This window comes from Perognathus longimembris, unplaced genomic scaffold (genome assembly GCF_023159225.1).
Source record: "Perognathus longimembris pacificus isolate PPM17 unplaced genomic scaffold, ASM2315922v1 HiC_scaffold_4241, whole genome shotgun sequence".
Lineage (NCBI taxonomy): Eukaryota > Metazoa > Chordata > Mammalia > Rodentia > Heteromyidae > Perognathus > Perognathus longimembris.
The window spans coordinates 1-20108 of NW_025959537.1; the positions used below are offsets into that span (position 1 = coordinate 1).

At 38.4% G+C, this 20108-nt stretch overlaps 1 long non-coding RNA gene across 1 annotated transcript; it reads right to left on the minus strand.

Moving 5' to 3' along the window:
• Positions 1-4105: 4105 nt before the first annotated feature.
• On the minus strand, positions 4106-18395 carry LOC125344778. Its single transcript, XR_007209630.1, has 2 exons — positions 9268-18395; positions 4106-4205 (listed from the first exon to the last, which is right to left on the minus strand). It is a non-coding gene; the product is annotated as an uncharacterized LOC125344778 (long non-coding RNA).
• Between the last annotated feature and the right edge of the window lie 1713 nt (positions 18396-20108).

Here is a 20108-nt window from a genome sequence, read left to right on the forward strand (position 1 = left end):
TACTTCTACCCCTACCATGAGCCTTTCAATATCCATCAATTTTATCTACAACCACAATAGCACTAGCCCTAATTGTAATTTTAACACTAGGCTTAGCTTACGAATGATCACAAAACGGCCTAGAATGAAATGAATATAGCAGTTAGTTTAAACTAAAACAATTGATTTCGGCTCATTAAATTATGAAAGCTCATAACTGCTAGATATGCCCTTCACTATAATAAACCTCAACATCGCATTTTTTATTTCATTAGCAGGAATATTAATATTCCGATCGCACCTGATATCCTCTCTCCTATGCCTAGAAGGAATAATATTAACCCTCTTCCTAATAATAGCACTCCTATCAACATCCTTCCACATAAACTTATCTTTCATAATACCCATTATTATATTAGTCCTAGCCGCATGTGAAGCAGCAATCGGACTAGCCCTGCTAGTAAAAATCTCAAATACTTACGGCTCAGACTACGTACAAAACCTAAACCTCTTACAATGCTAAAAATTATTATTCCCATAATTATAGTAATTCCCATAACATGACTCTCTAGCCCAAAAATAATCTGAATTAACTCAACCACCCACAGTTTCCTCATTAGCCTAATTTGTATTACCACCCTATGCTCTCCGTACCAATCAACTTTCTTCTCTTCATCATTCTTCACAGACAACCTCTCCACCCCTCTAATAATTCTGACATCATGATTAACCCCCCTTATAATCATAGCAAGCCAACACCATCTACATAAAGAACCTCTATTATGAAAAAAAACATATATCTCCCTCCTAATAACCCTACAAGTTCTACTTATCATAACCTTCTCATCCTTAGAACTTATAATATTTTATATTTTATTTGAATCAACCCTAATCCCCACCCTAATTATTATTACACGCTGGGGAAATCAAGCCGAACGACTTAATGCAGGCTCATACTTCCTATTATACACACTGGTAGGATCCTTACCACTATTAATCGCCTTACTTAACATGTATCATACACTAGGATCCCTTAACTTAATCATACTTATCTTCACTCACGACTCTCTACAACATTCCTGAACTAATAACATCATATGACTATCTTGCATGATAGCCTTTATAGTCAAAATACCACTATATGGTCTCCACCTATGACTACCTAAAGCCCATGTCGAAGCCCCCATCGCAGGATCAATAGTCCTAGCAGCAATCCTCCTAAAACTAGGAGGCTATGGGATAATACGACTAGCTATCCTGATTGAACCCCTCAACAACAATATATGTTACCCTTTTATGTTACTCTCATTATGAGGCATAGTTATAACTAGCTCTATCTGTCTACGACAAACAGATCTTAAGGCCCTAATCGCATACTCCTCAGTCAGCCATATAGCCCTAGTAATCGTTGCCATCATAATCAACACACCATCAAGCTACATAGGTGCCACCGCCATAATAATTGCCCACGGACTTACGTCTTCCGCACTATTCTGCCTAGCCAACACTAATTACGAACGCATTCATAGCCGAACTATGGTCCTAGCCCGAGGTCTTCAAACTATCCTCCCTCTAATAACCATCTGATGATTTATAGCAACCCTAACTAACATAGCAATACCCCCATCAATTAACCTCATCGGAGAGCTATTAATTGTTATTTCAACTTTCTCATGATCCAACCTTACAATCATTCTCATAGGCTTAAACGTTCTTATTACAGCCTTATACTCACTCTACATATTCATCACCACCCAGCGAGGAAAAATAACAAACCACACTCTCAACATGAACCCCTCACAAACACGAGAACACACACTAATACTCCTACATCTAACCCCAATCCTCCTACTCTCTATTCACCCCAACATTATCCTTGGCCTTACCTACTGTAATTATAGTTTAAAAAAAACATTAGACTGTGAATCTAGAAACAAAGAATTATTATTCTTTTAATTACCCGAAAAAGTAAAGAAGAACTGCTAATTCTTCAACCCATACTTAAAAATATGGCTTTTTCACCGGCTTTTTTAGGATAACAGTAATCCAGTGGCCTTAGGAGCCAAAAATTTGGTGCAAATCCAAAATAAAGCAACTTATCATGTTTACTATATCATTTATATCTATTCTAGCAATCATTTTAAAACCATTATCAACCCTCTTAACCAACAAACCTTCACCAACTTACCCAGACCAAGTTACAAAAGCTATAAAATGGGCCTTCACTATTAGCCTAATCCCATTAACTATATTTATATATACTAACGAAGAAGCAGTTATCTCTAATTACCACTGAATTACTATCCACTCCATACAGTTAAACATAAGTTTCAAACTAGACTCCTACGTCACCATCTTCATGTCAACCGCCCTATTTGTTACCTGATCCATTATAGAATTTTCCAAATGATATATACACTCAGACCCCAATTTAAATCGATTTATGACCTACCTACTCCTGTTCCTAATCACCATAATAATTCTAGTCACAGCTAATAATATATTCCAACTATTCATTGGCTGAGAAGGAGTAGGGATTATGTCCTTCCTATTAATCGGATGATGGTACGGACGAACAGACGCAAACACCGCAGCCCTACAAGCCATTATCTACAACCGTATTGGTGACATTGGGTTCATTTTATCAATAGCATGATTCTACAATAACTGTAACTCATGAGAATTACAACAAATATTTTTAATAAGCAATGAAAATGCTGTCCCCCTATTAGGCCTAATTCTAGCTGCCACAGGAAAATCAGCCCAATTTGGACTACATCCCTGACTTCCCAGCGCAATAGAAGGACCTACACCTGTCTCAGCCTTACTTCACTCAAGTACTATAGTTGTAGCAGGAATCTTCCTCCTAATCCGATTTTACCCATTATTAAATAATCACCCCAATATAATAACTATTATCCTATGTATTGGGGCTATCACAACATTATTCACAGCAATCTGCGCCCTTACCCAAAATGACATCAAAAAAATTATCGCTTTTTCAACCTCAAGCCAACTAGGCCTAATAATAGTAACACTAGGAATCAATCAACCCTACCTATCATTCTTACATATCTGCACCCACGCCTTCTTCAAAGCCATATTATTTATGTGCTCTGGCTCAATCATCCACAACCTAAATGACGAACAAGACATTCGAAAGATAGGGGGAATCGCCTCGTGCATACCATTTACAACATCCGCACTAATCGTAGGCAGCCTGGCCCTTACCGGTATACCCTTTCTAACAGGATTTTACTCAAAAGACCTCATCATTGAAGCTATAAATCTGTCATACACTAACTCATGAGCCTTGACCATCACTCTAGTAGCAACATCCTTCACAGCTGTTTACAGCTCACGCATTATTTTCTTCGTACTATCAGGCCATCCACGATTCCTACCCACTAATTCTATCAACGAAAACAACCCAAACCTAATTAACCCTATTAAACGACTACTTCTAGGAAGTATCTTCGCCGGATTCTTACTCTCAAACCTTATTAATACACCAAGCACACAGACTATAACCATACCTCTAATTATTAAACTTACAGCCCTATCGGTTACCCTACTAGGATTTGTTATTGCCATAGAACTAAACACGATAACATCATACCTAAAACTGTACACCAAATCCTACTCATCCAATTTCTCTACCCTGTTAGGATTCTTCCCAACCACCACCCACCGATCAATTCCTAACTTAACCTTATTATTCAGCCAAAAAATAGCAACATCAATTATAGATTATATGTGGACTGAAAAGACCATGCCAAAGGCACTGGTCTCTATCAGTAAAAATGCCTCTAGTTCCACATCGAATCATCAAGGCATAATAAAATTTTATTTTTTATCATTTATCTTATCGGTTCTTCTCATACTGATTCTTATTCATTAGGCACCACGAGTAATCTCAATAATAAGATATACAGCCATAAATAAAGTTCAGCCACCCACAACCATAATTCAATTTCCATAGCTATAAATTGCCGCCGTACCCAGAGAATCCTCTCGCACTAGCAATACATCGTCTTCACCAAACGCTAGGATATTGTCTAAATTATGTAACCCAATTAAATCTTCTAAACCCTCAAAATGTAGTACTGTAATTACTAAAACTACCTCTAACAGAATCCCTGATAATAACAGAAATCATAACCATAAGCTAGACCCCCAAGTCTCAGGATAATCGTCAGTTGCTATAGCAGTTGTATAACCAAATACTACCAATATACCCCCTAAGTAAATTAAAAATACTATTAACCCAATATAAGAGCTTCCGCTTAAAACCAATAGACCACAACCCACAGCCCCACCAATAAGTAAACCAACCCCTGCAAAAATAGGTGAAGGTTTTACAGCTACCCCAATAAAACCTAAAACCATTAAAATTGTTGTTAAATAAAACAAGTTTGTCATAATTTTTACATGGACTATAAACCATGACCAATGACATGAAAAATCATCGTTGTCTATTCAACTATAAAAACCTCTAATGACAATCATACGAAAAACTCACCCCCTTATAAAAATAGTCAATCATGCCTTCATTGATCTACCCACACCTCCCAATATTTCAGGATGATGAAACTTCGGTTCACTTCTAGGGCTATGTCTCATTATCCAAATCCTAACAGGTCTATTTCTATCAATACACTACACCCCTGACACACTAACAGCATTTCATTCCGTAGCCCACATCTGCCGGGACGTAAACTATGGCTGATTAATCCGATACATACATGCTAATGGAGCTTCACTATTCTTTATTTGCCTTTACTTTCATATTGGACGAGGCATCTACTACGGATCTTATATGTATAAAGAAACTTGAAACATTGGAATCCTATTACTTTTTCTAGTCATAGCTACAGCCTTCATAGGATATGTCCTACCATGAGGACAAATATCATTCTGAGGGGCCACAGTAATTACTAATTTACTGTCCGCCATCCCCTACATCGGTTCAGACCTAGTAGAATGAATCTGAGGCGGTTTCTCAGTCGATAAAGCAACCCTCAACCGCTTCTTCGCATTTCACTTTATCCTCCCATTTATTATTGCCGCAATAGCCATAGTTCACCTCCTATTCCTTCACGAAACAGGCTCCAACAACCCATTAGGAATTCCATCAGACTCAGACAAAATCCCATTCCACCCCTACTACTCGTACAAAGATCTATTAGGAGGTGCAGCTCTGCTAGCCTTCTTCTTTACTATTGTTTTATTCTTTCCAGACGCCTTAGGTGATCCAGACAATTACACCCCAGCAAACCCACTCAATACACCTCCCCACATCAAACCAGAATGATACTTTTTATTCGCCTACGCTATCCTCCGATCCATCCCCAATAAACTAGGTGGAGTAATTGCCCTAGTCCTATCAATTCTTGTCCTTGCCCTATTTCCCTTTCTCCATACATCTAACCAACGCAGCCTAACATTCCGACCCATCAGTCAAACATTATTCTGAATTCTAGTATCAGACCTATTTATCTTAACCTGAATCGGAGGGCAACCAGTCGAACCCCCATTCATCATTATTGGCCAAATCGCATCAATCTTATATTTTACCATTATCCTAATTCTTTTCCCTATCGCAGGAATAATCGAAAACAAAATACTTAAATGAAGACAGCTTTAACAGTATAACAGTTTACGTAGGTCTTGTAAACCTAAAATGAAGGATCACCTTCTTAAAGCACTCAAGGAGAGAAAACTATCCTACCTCCAACCCCCAAAGCTGGTATTCTTACTTAAACTACTCCCTGTATTTGGGAGATTTAACGACCTCAAACTGCTATGGCAGAATAAATTTTGAGCCCTAGAAACAAAACTTTTAAAAAATTCTAGTCTCTAGCTACTCTAACTAAAAATAGCCCCCCCCACCCCCCATACATGAGCAGCAACATAGTAGCGCTTATACATTATTATGTATAATCCACATTAAATCACTTTCAACATGAATATTGTCCAGTACATAACATTAATGCTCGATGACAATAATCACATATCCCCATTAGTCCATTAAGTTTTGTCAATCCTTGAGTCCATGGATATCCCCGGCCCCACTTGGTCCCTTAATCTACCATCTCACGTGAAACCAACAACCCGCCCACTAGTACTAATAATTCTCGCTCCGGGCCCATACAACTTGGGGGTCGCTATCCTGAAACTATATCTGACATCTGGTTCTTACCTCAGGGCCATAGCACTTAAAATTGCTCATACGTTCCCCTTAAATAAGACATCTCGATGGAGCCGGGCCTAATCAGCCCATGATCAACATAACTGTAGTCATGTACCCCTGGTATTTTTTTTTATTCGGTATGCTGTGATTCAGCTAAGCCGTCAAGGCATGGTCGCAGGCAATTCCCATGTAGCTGGACTTATTAACTAACATTCTACCTCCTCATAAACTATAAAGGACCATATTGATTAATGCTAGAGGACATACATGAAATAAATACCAAAATTTTACCCAAAAATTTTCAAACATAATCCCACTTCTGTTCTTAGGAGATTAACATTTTACTAACATCTACATGCCTAGTTATAACCATATATCACCACCAATATAGCCCTAATCTGAACTTACTAAAAACTTAGTTGGTACTAAACCTCCTAAGGCCCCGCAGGGGTTAATGTAGCTTATACATAAAGCAAGGCACTGAAAATGCCTAGAAGAATTTTCATAATTCCATAAACATAAAGGTTTGGTCCTGGCCTTTTTATTTGCTATCAGTAAAATTATACATGCAAATATCCGTAAACCGGTGAGTAAAACCCTAAAATTCTAAAAGAATTAAAGGAGTTTGGCCTTAAGCTCTCCCAACAAGTCCTCGTTGATGCTCACAACGCCAAGTCTAACCACACCCCCACGGGAAACAGCAGTAATAAAATTTAAGCTATGAACGAAAGTTCGACTAAGTTATACTGATACAAGGGTTGGTAAACTTCGTGCCAGCCACCGCGGTCATACGAATGACCCTAGTGAATAGACCCCGGCGTAAAGAGTATAAGATTTACATCACAGTAAAGCTAAAATCAAGCTAATCTGTAAAAAGTCCTAGCTTGAATGAAAAACCACATCGAAAGAGACTTTATATAGTCATTATACGAAAGCTATAGCACAAACTGGGATTAGATACCCCACTATGTGTAGCCATAAACATAGATAGGTTTAAAACAAGCCTACCCGCCCGAGAACTACTGGCCACAGCTTAAAACTCAAAGGACTTGGCGGTGCTTTATATCCATCTAGAGGAGCCTGTTCTGTAATCGATAAACCCCGATATACCTTACCATTTCTTGCTAATACCGTCTATATACCGCCATCTTCAGCAAACCCTAAAAAGGCCTATAAGTAAGCCCAATAATAAAATATTAAAAAGTTAGGTCAAGGTGTAACTTATGAAATGGATTGAAATGGGCTACATTTTCTATGTAAGAACATACGAAACCCTGTATGAAATCGACAGGATAAAGGAGGATTTAGTAGTAAACTAAAAATAGAGTGTTTAGTTGAATAGAGCAATGAAGCACGCACACACCGCCCGTCACCCTCTTCAAGATTTAAAAAGTCAAGTACATAACATGACACCACAATAATTTAGAAGAGATAAGTCGTAACAAGGTAAGTGTACTGGAAAGTGCACTTGGAACAATCAAAGTATAGCTTAAAAAAAGCATCTGACTTACACTCAGAAGACTTCAAAACAATTGGATACTTTGAACTATTACTAGCCGTATACAACATAAATAAAATTATATTTATACAACTTATAAATCAAAACATTTACCCCTAGCTAGTATAGGAGATAGAAAACCCATTAACTAGAGCTATAGAGATAGTACCGCAAGGGAAAGATGAAAGATAAATTAAAGTAACAAAAAGCAAAGACATACCCTTGTACCTTTTGCATAATGAATTAACTAGAATAAACCTGACAAAGAGCATCTTAGCCAAGTACCCCGAAATCAGACGAGCTACCCTTGAATAGCCAATTAGAGCCAACTCGTCTATGTAGCAAAATAGTGAGAAAATTTAAAGGTAGCGGTGAAAAGCCTAACGAGCCTGATGATAGCTGGTTGCCCAGAAAAAGAATTTTAGTTCCACCTAAAACTTACTTACAATAAAACTAAATTTAACGTAAGTTTTATAGTTAATCTAAAGAGGTACAGCTCTTTAGAATAAGGATTCAACCTTAACTAGTGAATAATTAATTAACTGACCATAGTTGGCCTAAAAGCAGCCACCAATTGAGAAAGCGTTCAAGCTCAACATTACACAAATCCAAATATTCCTATAATATTTAACAAATCCCTAGGAAACAACTGGGCCAATTTAATTTCTATTAAATGTAATAATGTTAATATAAGTAATAAGAATATATTCTCCTGACATAAGTGTATATCCGATCGAATGAATCACTGATAATTAACATAAACAACCTAAAATCCACAAATCAATATGAAACCCAATAAACTAATGTTAACCCAACACAGGTATGTCACCAGGAAAGATTAAAATATGTAAAAGGAACTCGGCAAGCAGGAGCCCCGCCTGTTTACCAAAAACATCACCTCTAGCATTACAAGTATTAGAGGCACCGCCTGCCCAGTGACTAAAGTTAAACGGCCGCGGTATCCTGACCGTGCAAAGGTAGCATAATCATTTGTTCCTTAATTAGGGACTTGTATGAACGGCATAACGAGGGCTCAACTGTCTCTTACATATGATCAATGAAATTGACCTTTCCGTGCAGAGGCGGAAATATAATAATAAGACGAGAAGACCCTATGGAGCTTAAATTAACTTTCTACCTAACAAAAATAAACCCCTAATGGACCAACAATAACAGGATAGAAACAAAATTTTGGTTGGGGTGACCTCGGAGAATAACCTATCCTCCGAAAGACTTTAACCTAGACCAACCAGTCAAAGTTACCCATGTCATATTTGATCCAGTTATTCTGATCAATGGACCAAGTTACCCTAGGGATAACAGCGCAATCCCATTAAAGAGTTCATATCGAAAATGGGGTTTACGACCTCGATGTTGGATCAGGACATCCCAATGGTGCAGCAGCTATTAAAGGTTCGTTTGTTCAACGATTAAAGTCCTACGTGATCTGAGTTCAGACCGGAGTAATCCAGGTCGGTTTCTATCTATTCAACATTTTTCCTAGTACGAAAGGACCAGAAAAATAGGGCCTACTTTTCACAAAGCGCCCTAATGCCTAACTAATGAGATTATCTTAATTAAATTAGCATGTACAAACACACTCCAAGATAAGGAGTTGTTAAGATGGCAGAGCAGGCAATTGCATAAGACTTAAAACTTTATTATCAGAGGTTCAACTCCTCTTCTTAACAACATGTTTATCCTTAACTTTCTTACATTCATCATTCCAATTCTACTAGCAATAGCCTTCCTCACCCTGTTAGAACGAAAAATCTTAGGCTATATACAACTACGAAAAGGACCAAACATTGTGGGTCCATATGGAATATTCCAACCATTCGCAGATGCAATCAAACTATTTATCAAAGAACCAGTACGCCCAGCCACCTCCTCACTAATTCTATTCTCAATTTCCCCTATCCTCGCCCTCGCCCTCGCCCTCTCATTATGAATCCCTATCCCAATGCCCCACTCCCTAATTAACATGAACATAGGGTTTCTATTTATCTTAGCAGCCTCTAGCATAGCAGTTTATTCCATCCTATGATCCGGATGAGCCTCCAATTCTAAATATGCCATATTCGGGGCTCTCCGAGCCATGGCTCAAACTATCTCCTATGAAGTAAGCCTAGCAATTATCCTCCTATCAACAATACTCCTAGCAGGCCCATTTTCAATAATCTCATTATCTATGTCTCAAGAATTTATCTGAATAATTTTACCAGCATGACCCCTAGCCATAATATGATTTATCTCAACCCTAGCTGAAACCAATCGAGCCCCATTCGACCTAACCGAAGGGGAGTCAGAACTAGTCTCGGGATTTAACGTCGAATATGCAGCTGGACCCTTCGCCTTATTTTTCATAGCAGAATACATAAACATCATTCTAATAAATACACTCACTACCATCCTATTTTTAGGCCCCACCTACTCCATCACAAACCCAGAGATATTATCCTCCAACCTAATGATAAAAATTTTAATCTTAACAGTCCTGTTTCTATGAATTCGAGCATCATATCCACGATTCCGATACGATCAACTAATACACCTTCTATGAAAAAATTTTCTACCTCTAACCTTAGCCCTATGTATATGGCACATCTCCCTCCCCATAGCCACAGCAAGCATACCCCCACTTATATAGAAATATGTCTGACAAAAGAGTTACTTTGATAGAGTAAAGCATAAAGGTACTAACCCTTTTATTTCTAGAATTATAGGGATCGAACCTAACTTAAGAACTCAAAATTCTTAGTGCTACCCATTACACTAAATTCTAGTAAGGTAAGCTAATACAAGCTATCGGGCCCATACCCCGAAAATGTTGGTTTAACCCTTCCCATACTAATAAATATCATCGTCTCTTCACTCATTGCGACCACAATATTTGCAGGAACCATAATAGTCCTATCCGCCACACACTGAATATATATATGAATCGGACTAGAAATCAGTATACTAGCCATTATTCCACTAATAACATATAAAAATAACCCTCGATCCACAGAAGCCGCTACAAAATACTTTCTAACCCAAGCAACCGCCTCAATAATTCTCGTATTCTACATCCTAAATAACCTAAACTCAACCGGACAATGAATTATGAGTCAACATGAAAATGACATATCTCAATATCTCCTACCTATCGCCTTAGCTATAAAACTTGGCCTAGCCCCCTTTCACCTGTGAGTACCAGAAGTCACCCAAGGCATCCCCCTGATAGTAGGAATAATCCTACTAACCTGGCAAAAACTAGCCCCTATTTCAATCTTATACCAAATATCTAACAATCTAAACACAAACATAATAATACTAATAGCCATACTATCCATTATTATTGGAGGATGAGGAGGATTAAACCAAACCCAAATACGCAAAATCCTAGCATACTCATCAATTGCACATATAGGATGAATAACAGCAGCAACACTTTACAACCCTACTGCAATAATACTAAATTTACTTATTTACATTATACTTACAATTAATATATTTATAACCCTAAATTTTTTATCAGCAAACAACACTTCAACCCTTACAATAGCATGAAACACTACCCCACTAATAACCCTCATTATCCTGATTACCCTCTTATCATTAGGAGGATTACCCCCTTTAACAGGATTCCTACCAAAATGATTCATTATTCAAGAAATAATCACCAACAAAAACATTATAACAAGCGTATTCATAGTAATATCAGCCCTCCTAAACCTTTATTTTTACCTACGACTAGTTTACTCATCCGCCCTTACTCTATTTCCCCTTCCAAACAATAACAAATTTACATGACGAATATATAACTACAAGCATCTAACCCCAATCCCTACCCTATTACTTTTATCTTCACTGTCACTTCCACTATCTCCCTTCTTCCTCTGCCTCCTATAGAAATTTAGGTTAAAAAGACCAAGGGCCTTCAAAGCCCTAAGTAAACACTAAAGTTTAATTTCTGCCCCTAAGGACTGTAAGACCTACCTCACATCTTCTGGACGCAAACCAACAGCTTTAATTAAGCTAAGTCCTCCCTAGATTGACAGGAGTTAAACCTGCAAAATTTTAGTTAACAGCTAAACACCAAAATCACCTGGCTTCAATCTACTTCTCCCGCCTAAAAAAAAACAGAGGCGGGAGAAGTCCCGGCAGAATTGAAGCTGCTCCTTTGAATTTGCAATTCAATATGAAAATTCACCACAGGACTATGATAGAAAGGGGTTTATCCCTGTACTTGGATTTACAGTCCAATGCCTTACTCAGCCATCCTATCTACCTATGTTCATTAATCGTTGATTATTTTCAACAAACCATAAAGATATTGGAACACTCTACCTCATATTCGGAGCTTGAGCCGGAATAGTAGGCACAGGGCTGAGTATTCTAATTCGAGCTGAGCTCGGTCAACCCGGAGCTCTATTAGGGGATGACCAAATTTACAATGTGGTTGTAACCGCTCATGCATTTGTCATAATTTTCTTTATAGTAATACCCATTATAATTGGGGGATTTGGAAACTGACTAGTGCCTCTAATAATCGGGGCCCCTGATATAGCATTCCCACGAATAAATAACATGAGCTTTTGACTACTCCCCCCTTCTTTCCTACTTCTTTTAGCATCCTCTATAGTAGAAGCTGGGGCTGGAACCGGGTGAACAGTCTATCCTCCCCTTGCCGGAAACCTAGCACATGCAGGAGCTTCCGTAGATTTAACTATCTTCTCACTCCACCTGGCAGGAGTATCCTCAATTTTAGGAGCAATCAATTTTATCACCACCATCATTAACATAAAATCCCCTGCAGTTTCCCAGTATCAAACCCCCTTATTCGTTTGATCCGTTCTAATTACAGCAGTATTATTACTACTATCCCTACCTGTCCTAGCTGCCGGTATTACTATACTGCTCACTGATCGAAATCTTAACACAACATTTTTTGACCCTGCTGGAGGTGGAGACCCCATCTTATACCAACACCTATTCTGATTCTTTGGCCACCCGGAAGTTTATATCCTAATTTTACCAGGCTTCGGCATTATCTCTCATATTGTAACATATTACTCAGGCAAAAAAGAACCCTTTGGCTATATGGGTATAGTCTGAGCTATAATATCCATTGGATTCTTAGGATTTATCGTATGAGCCCATCACATGTTTACCGTAGGAATAGACGTGGATACACGAGCCTATTTTACATCTGCCACAATAATTATTGCTATTCCAACAGGAGTAAAAGTTTTCAGCTGACTAGCTACCCTTCACGGTGGAAATATTAAATGATCCCCAGCCATATTATGGTCCCTGGGCTTTATTTTCCTATTTACAGTAGGAGGACTGACCGGTATTGTACTATCTAATTCCTCTCTAGACATTGTCCTACATGATACCTATTATGTAGTTGCCCACTTTCACTATGTCCTATCTATAGGGGCTGTATTCGCCATTATAGGTGGGTTTGTCCATTGATTTCCTCTATTCACAGGCTACACTCTTAATGATATATGAGCCAAAATCCATTTTACAATTATATTTGTTGGAGTCAACCTAACATTTTTTCCCCAACATTTCCTTGGACTAGCAGGAATACCCCGACGATACTCAGACTACCCAGATGCCTACACAACATGAAACGCCGTGTCATCAATAGGCTCATTTATTTCTTTAACCGCAGTAATCCTCATAGTATTCATGATCTGAGAGGCCTTCGCCTCCAAACGTGAAGTTAAATATGTTGAACTCACCTCAACAAATCTAGAATGAATCCACGGATGTCCCCCACCTTTCCACACATTTGAAGAACCTGCTTTCGTGAAGTCATCACACTAAGAAAGGAAGGATTCGAACCCCCTAAAACTGGTTTCAAGCCAGCCCCATACACCATTATGTCTTTCTCAATAAGATATTAGTAAAAAAAATTACATAACTTTGTCAAGGTTAAATCATAAGTGAAACTCTTATATATCTTACATGGCATATCCTCTCCAACTTGGTCTACAGGATGCCACCTCTCCTATCATAGAGGAACTTACTAGCTTCCACGACCACACACTAATAATCGTTTTTCTTATTAGTACATTAGTACTGTATATTATTTCTCTTATACTCACCACCAAATTAACCCACACCAATACCATAGACGCCCAGGAGGTAGAAACAATCTGGACTATTCTTCCAGCCATTATCCTTATTATGATTGCCCTTCCCTCACTACGCGTTCTATATATAATAGACGAAATTAACAATCCAGTCCTAACAGTGAAAACTATAGGACACCAATGGTACTGAAGCTATGAGTATACAGACTATGAGGACTTAACATTTGATTCATACATAGTCAATACACCAGACTTAAAACCGGGGGATCTTCGTCTACTTGAAGTTGACAATCGGGTTGTTCTCCCTATGGAACTCCCCATTCGTATACTAATCTCATCGGAAGATGTTCTTCACTCTTGGGCGGTTCCATCTTTAGGTTTAAAAACAGATGCCATTCCAGGCCGCCTAAACCAAGCAACAGTATCATCTTCCCGACCAGGCCTATTCTACGGACAATGCTCCGAAATCTGTGGATCTAACCACAGCTTCATGCCTATCGTCCTAGAAATGGTTCCACTAAAATATTTTGAGGCCTGATCAACATCAATGTAGACACCATTGTGAAGCTACTTTAGCATTAACCTTTTAAGTTAAAGATAGAATTAAATAATTCCACAATGAGAATGCCTCAGCTAAACACCGCACCATGACTTATAGTAATTTTTGGAACCCTAATTACCCTATTTATTATCTTTCAACTAAAAATCAAAAACTTTAGTACCTATCACCCTCCTTCAACTAAACCCTCCAGTATACTCAAAGTTACCTCCCCTTGAGAATCTAAATGAACGAAAATTTATTCTCCCCTTTCATTGTCCCATCATTCCTAGGCCTCCCTCTAGTTATTATTATCATTATTTTACCCTCAATTATATTTCCTTCCCCAAAACGTTTAATTAGCAACCGTTACACAACATTCCAGACATGACTAATCCAACTGGTAACTAAACAAATAATGCTAACCCACTCAACTAAAGGACGGTCCTGAGCTCTCATATTAATTTCCACCATTTCCTTTATTGCCTCCACCAACCTGTTAGGTCTAATACCTCACTCATTTACCCCTACCACTCAATTATCAATAAACCTAGCTATAGCTACCCCCCTATGGGCCGGAGCTGTATTCCTAGGATTCCGATACAAAACTAAATCTTCCTTAGCCCACTTTCTTCCCCAAGGTACCCCACTACCTCTAATCCCCATGCTAATTATTATCGAAACAATCAGCCTATTCATTCAACCCATTGCCTTAGCCGTACGACTAACAGCTAATATTACAGCTGGGCACTTATTAATTCACTTAATCAGTGGAGCAACCTTAGCAATAATAACCTTAAGCCCCCCTGCCTCCCTATTATCATTAACAGTATTAACACTCCTCACCGTACTTGAATTAGCCGTAGCCATTATTCAGGCCTACGTGTTTACCCTACTAGTCAGCCTATATTTGCATGATAACACATAATGACTCACCAAACACACGCCTTCCACATAGTCAATCCTAGCCCATGGCCACTAACAGGAGCCCTATCTGCCCTCCTTTTAACCTCCGGAATTATCATATGATTTCACTTTAAAATAATTACTCTTCTAATTATCGGCCTACTTACCAATATACTTACTATGTACCAATGATGACGAGACATCATTCGAGAAGGAACATTCCAAGGCCACCATACTCCCGTAGTACAAAAAGGACTTCGCTACGGTATAGTCCTATTCATTATCTCCGAAGTCTTTTTCTTCGCAGGCTTTTTCTGAGCATTCTACCACTCGAGCCTAGCCCCCACACCAGAACTAGGGGGCTGCTGACCACCTGCAGGTATCATCCCTCTTAACCCCCTAGAAGTCCCTCTACTTAATACCTCTGTCCTCCTAGCCTCAGGAGTGTCTATCACATGAGCTCACCATAGTCTAATAGAAGGAAGTCGATCCCACACATCCCAAGCCCTCGCCATCACTATCGCCCTAGGAATCTACTTCACAATACTTCAAGCATTTGAGTACATGGAAGCATCCTTCACTATTGCTGACGGAGTCTATGGGTCCACTTTCTTTATAGCAACAGGATTCCACGGTCTACACGTTATAATTGGTACTACCTTCCTAATTGTCTGTCTCATCCGCCATACACTGTATCACTTTACATCAACCCATCACTTCGGCTTCGAAGCAGCAGCTTGATATTGACACTTCGTAGATGTAGTATGACTATTCCTCTATATCTCTATTTATTGATGAGGTTCATATTCTTTTAGTACAAGCAGTATATCTGACTTCCAATCAGAAGACTTTGGTATAACCCAAAAAAGAATAATAAATCTAATTATTGCCTTAAGCATCAACCTAACCCTAGCCAGCCTATTAACTATAATTGCATTTTGAATTCCCCAAATAAACCTATATTCAGAAAAAGTAAGCCCCTACGAATGTGGTTTTGATCCAATTAATTCAGCCCGCCTACCCTTTTCAATAAAATTCTTCTTAGTAGCTATTACCTTTCTACTATTTGATCTAGAAATCGCCCTACTTCTACCCCTACCATGAGCCTTTCAATATCCATCAATTTTATCTACAACCACAATAGCACTAGCCCTAATTGTAATTTTAACACTAGGCTTAGCTTACGAATGATCACAAAACGGCCTAGAATGAAATGAATATAGCAGTTAGTTTAAACTAAAACAATTGATTTCGGCTCATTAAATTATGAAAGCTCATAACTGCTAGATATGCCCTTCACTATAATAAACCTCAACATCGCATTTTTTATTTCATTAGCAGGAATATTAATATTCCGATCGCACCTGATATCCTCTCTCCTATGCCTAGAAGGAATAATATTAACCCTCTTCCTAATAATAGCACTCCTATCAACATCCTTCCACATAAACTTATCTTTCATAATACCCATTATTATATTAGTCCTAGCCGCATGTGAAGCAGCAATCGGACTAGCCCTGCTAGTAAAAATCTCAAATACTTACGGCTCAGACTACGTACAAAACCTAAACCTCTTACAATGCTAAAAATTATTATTCCCATAATTATAGTAATTCCCATAACATGACTCTCTAGCCCAAAAATAATCTGAATTAACTCAACCACCCACAGTTTCCTCATTAGCCTAATTTGTATTACCACCCTATGCTCTCCGTACCAATCAACTTTCTTCTCTTCATCATTCTTCACAGACAACCTCTCCACCCCTCTAATAATTCTGACATCATGATTAACCCCCCTTATAATCATAGCAAGCCAACACCATCTACATAAAGAACCTCTATTATGAAAAAAAACATATATCTCCCTCCTAATAACCCTACAAGTTCTACTTATCATAACCTTCTCATCCTTAGAACTTATAATATTTTATATTTTATTTGAATCAACCCTAATCCCCACCCTAATTATTATTACACGCTGGGGAAATCAAGCCGAACGACTTAATGCAGGCTCATACTTCCTATTATACACACTGGTAGGATCCTTACCACTATTAATCGCCTTACTTAACATGTATCATACACTAGGATCCCTTAACTTAATCATACTTATCTTCACTCACGACTCTCTACAACATTCCTGAACTAATAACATCATATGACTATCTTGCATGATAGCCTTTATAGTCAAAATACCACTATATGGTCTCCACCTATGACTACCTAAAGCCCATGTCGAAGCCCCCATCGCAGGATCAATAGTCCTAGCAGCAATCCTCCTAAAACTAGGAGGCTATGGGATAATACGACTAGCTATCCTGATTGAACCCCTCAACAACAATATATGTTACCCTTTTATGTTACTCTCATTATGAGGCATAGTTATAACTAGCTCTATCTGTCTACGACAAACAGATCTTAAGGCCCTAATCGCATACTCCTCAGTCAGCCATATAGCCCTAGTAATCGTTGCCATCATAATCAACACACCATCAAGCTACATAGGTGCCACCGCCATAATAATTGCCCACGGACTTACGTCTTCCGCACTATTCTGCCTAGCCAACACTAATTACGAACGCATTCATAGCCGAACTATGGTCCTAGCCCGAGGTCTTCAAACTATCCTCCCTCTAATAACCATCTGATGATTTATAGCAACCCTAACTAACATAGCAATACCCCCATCAATTAACCTCATCGGAGAGCTATTAATTGTTATTTCAACTTTCTCATGATCCAACCTTACAATCATTCTCATAGGCTTAAACGTTCTTATTACAGCCTTATACTCACTCTACATATTCATCACCACCCAGCGAGGAAAAATAACAAACCACACTCTCAACATGAACCCCTCACAAACACGAGAACACACACTAATACTCCTACATCTAACCCCAATCCTCCTACTCTCTATTCACCCCAACATTATCCTTGGCCTTACCTACTGTAATTATAGTTTAAAAAAAACATTAGACTGTGAATCTAGAAACAAAGAATTATTATTCTTTTAATTACCCGAAAAAGTAAAGAAGAACTGCTAATTCTTCAACCCATACTTAAAAATATGGCTTTTTCACCGGCTTTTTTAGGATAACAGTAATCCAGTGGCCTTAGGAGCCAAAAATTTGGTGCAAATCCAAAATAAAGCAACTTATCATGTTTACTATATCATTTATATCTATTCTAGCAATCATTTTAAAACCATTATCAACCCTCTTAACCAACAAACCTTCACCAACTTACCCAGACCAAGTTACAAAAGCTATAAAATGGGCCTTCACTATTAGCCTAATCCCATTAACTATATTTATATATACTAACGAAGAAGCAGTTATCTCTAATTACCACTGAATTACTATCCACTCCATACAGTTAAACATAAGTTTCAAACTAGACTCCTACGTCACCATCTTCATGTCAACCGCCCTATTTGTTACCTGATCCATTATAGAATTTTCCAAATGATATATACACTCAGACCCCAATTTAAATCGATTTATGACCTACCTACTCCTGTTCCTAATCACCATAATAATTCTAGTCACAGCTAATAATATATTCCAACTATTCATTGGCTGAGAAGGAGTAGGGATTATGTCCTTCCTATTAATCGGATGATGGTACGGACGAACAGACGCAAACACCGCAGCCCTACAAGCCATTATCTACAACCGTATTGGTGACATTGGGTTCATTTTATCAATAGCATGATTCTACAATAACTGTAACTCATGAGAATTACAACAAATATTTTTAATAAGCAATGAAAATGCTGTCCCCCTATTAGGCCTAATTCTAGCTGCCACAGGAAAATCAGCCCAATTTGGACTACATCCCTGACTTCCCAGCGCAATAGAAGGACCTACACCTGTCTCAGCCTTACTTCACTCAAGTACTATAGTTGTAGCAGGAATCTTCCTCCTAATCCGATTTTACCCATTATTAAATAATCACCCCAATATAATAACTATTATCCTATGTATTGGGGCTATCACAACATTATTCACAGCAATCTGCGCCCTTACCCAAAATGACATCAAAAAAATTATCGCTTTTTCAACCTCAAGCCAACTAGGCCTAATAATAGTAACACTAGGAATCAATCAACCCTACCTATCATTCTTACATATCTGCACCCACGCCTTCTTCAAAGCCATATTATTTATGTGCTCTGGCTCAATCATCCACAACCTAAATGACGAACAAGACATTCGAAAGATAGGGGGAATCGCCTCGTGCATACCATTTACAACATCCGCACTAATCGTAGGCAGCCTGGCCCTTACCGGTATACCCTTTCTAACAGGATTTTACTCAAAAGACCTCATCATTGAAGCTATAAATCTGTCATACACTAACTCATGAGCCTTGACCATCACTCTAGTAGCAACATCCTTCACAGCTGTTTACAGCTCACGCATTATTTTCTTCGTACTATCAGGCCATCCACGATTCCTACCCACTAATTCTATCAACGAAAACAACCCAAACCTAATTAACCCTATTAAACGACTACTTCTAGGAAGTATCTTCGCCGGATTCTTACTCTCAAACCTTATTAATACACCAAGCACACAGACTATAACCATACCTCTAATTATTAAACTTACAGCCCTATCGGTTACCCTACTAGGATTTGTTATTGCCATAGAACTAAACACGATAACATCATACCTAAAACTGTACACCAAATCCTACTCATCCAATTTCTCTACCCTGTTAGGATTCTTCCCAACCACCACCCACCGATCAATTCCTAACTTAACCTTATTATTCAGCCAAAAAATAGCAACATCAATTATAGATTATATGTGGACTGAAAAGACCATGCCAAAGGCACTGGTCTCTATCAGTAAAAATGCCTCTAGTTCCACATCGAATCATCAAGGCA